Genomic DNA, 2,372 nt, shown 5'->3' with positions numbered 1-2,372 from the left:
ATGAGCATCAATTGAGGGATATTAATTACACAAGCTTTCATGTTATGTATTAAATGGAGCTGGCCAAGCCTTTCAGTAAACTAACAGGTAAAAAACAACGCTATGAAGTTCTCTGTGGAAAATACCAAGCAGCCTTTGTACACCCAGCAGATGGTGCTGCAAGGTTTGTGCATTTTGGTTTTCACGCTTAGCTCACACTTTGTCATGTCAGACACTTCTGTTGTACAATAGTGCAGTTATTCAAACAACTTGGGCTAAGCAAACTCTTCATACGATGCACAAACATTCCAAGATGTAGCAAACCAGGTCTCTGCAACAGGTACTAGTTTTCTAGAAGTCTTCAGAGTCAGGTCTGAAGCAGGCAGGCTACAGAAATAAGCTGGCACTGCTTTTGCCTGTGTTGTTCATTCAGGCCAACTACTACTGCTTTTGTGGTCAGCTTAGGCAGCGACAAGAGAGGTTACAGCTAAAGCAAGCTCTACTGTAGCAAGGTAACAAATACTGATGATCCCCAACTTTAAAATTATACATCTAAACAAATCTGAAATCCCTTTAAGTCTCAAAGGGCCCATTACTTCAGCAATTTACTCCTACATGCTTAAATAGGCCCCTGCATTTTGCTCAGGCCAAAGTCCCACCTTAATCTCCTTTTCACAGGGTTCTGGCACTCACCCCATGCTAAAAATATTTCTGCTGTCTATCCAACAGGATCTGTTTCTCAGCCTCTTCTACAAACCCCTTAACACACTTCTGTTTTGGGCACCCTTCCCAACTCTGCCAGGCTGTACTTATTCAGGAAGTGTAGGATCTGATGCAGCATCTTCAGTGCAGAACTTGAGACAACTAAGCCATTCTCAAGAAAATAGTAACAAATGAAATGGGACAACTACAGACATACTACAGACATGCTCACTTTCTGAACATAGTTCATGACATTATCAGCTTCTCCCCTGCCCAAATAAGCTTTTTCTTTACATTGTGAGAAACTAGTATTACCTCAGTCCAGGAAGTAGATTTTTTAAGTTTTGATGCTTTTCAAACTGATAGATAGAAAACAAGCAATATAAACTCACCAACGGCCAGGGAATTGTCTTTTTGTATAAGTTATCCCAATGAGAGAAGTCTGAGGTGTCGATTCAGTAACCAAGCAAGCTGCTTTAAACACACTGACTGCTAGGACTAGTTATAACTAGTAACTAATTGATCTCTGCATACAGATGACCTTCAAATATTCAGGCATGCTAGTCTTGTCCTATGTACAGACTGCACACTGTATCAGAGTAGTTCCACCGTCACTGAAAGGTGAGAACCTAGCAGCCCACTACCCAGTGTTTGTACAGATGCTTGGTGGTAGCAAGTACTGACACAGGCATATGACATGGGTCTCAGCCTGTACCCCAGCTGCAAGTGCAAGGTTTAACAGTACCAGATTACCTCCAGCCATCAACTTCCATGACAAACCAAGCAGAACAAAACAAACAAGGCAGAGAAGCTGTAGAAGCTTCACAGTGAGAACAGAAGACTCCTCCCTGCCCCAGCAGCCATCTACTAGTAATACTCCAGATCAAGCAACAGTGAAAACCAGACAGACAAGACATTCCTGCCTTTTGCCCCCCAAGGGAGGAAGCAGCACATGCTGCTCGCCTATTTGTCAGGCTACAGGACTGCACCATGCTCTCAGGCAGTTCTCAAAGCAAAGCATCATCACTTGAAATACTGACCTAGCTTAGCCTGCTAGTGCTGCTCAGGGAATTCAGAAACAGTGAGCCAAATCCAGATCAGATTAGCACACGTTTAAGAGGGTTTGTTTTTTTGACATAGTACCAGAAGTCTTGAGTTGCATGTTTCCAAAAAACAGCTTGAAGTTGGATGTCAGTCAGTAGTTGCAACGAGCGATGCTCTTCTCTCCCCACTTATGCCTACAAATTCCACCCACTCTTTTGCAGTATCATTAGTTGTGCTACAGAGTGATGACCTGGCTTACAGAGCCAAAATGGAACATTTTCTGACCTTGTTTTCCCTCAGGAGGGCAGGATTTAGCAACATCTTCAAGTCAACAAGCTGTTATGGAGCCAGAGCTTAAGGAATAAAAATTTGGATTCCCAGGAAGTACAGTGTGTAGCCATGTTGCTCATCTGCCTCTATAGCCATAGAAGAGTTCCTCCTGAGTTACCTGAAGTTGCTTTCCCTCTCAAGTGATTATTTAATCCTTAGAGACCAAGAGCCAAACTCTAGAGCATGATTATTTATTGTCTTTTTTAGGGAATACAAAGGCAGCTTTACAAAAAGATGGCCAGCAGTCATTACCACAGTGAATTTTGTTATAACCTAATTCACTGTAATTGAAACCTGCAGGCAGGTATAAGCTGTAA

The sequence above is a fragment of the Fulmarus glacialis genome, unplaced genomic scaffold (genome assembly GCF_000690835.1).
Source record: "Fulmarus glacialis isolate BGI_N327 unplaced genomic scaffold, ASM69083v1 scaffold12909, whole genome shotgun sequence".
NCBI classification, from domain to species: Eukaryota; Metazoa; Chordata; class Aves; order Procellariiformes; family Procellariidae; genus Fulmarus; species Fulmarus glacialis.
The sequence above is the reverse complement of the archived record's forward strand: the minus strand, read 5'-3'. Positions refer to the sequence as shown.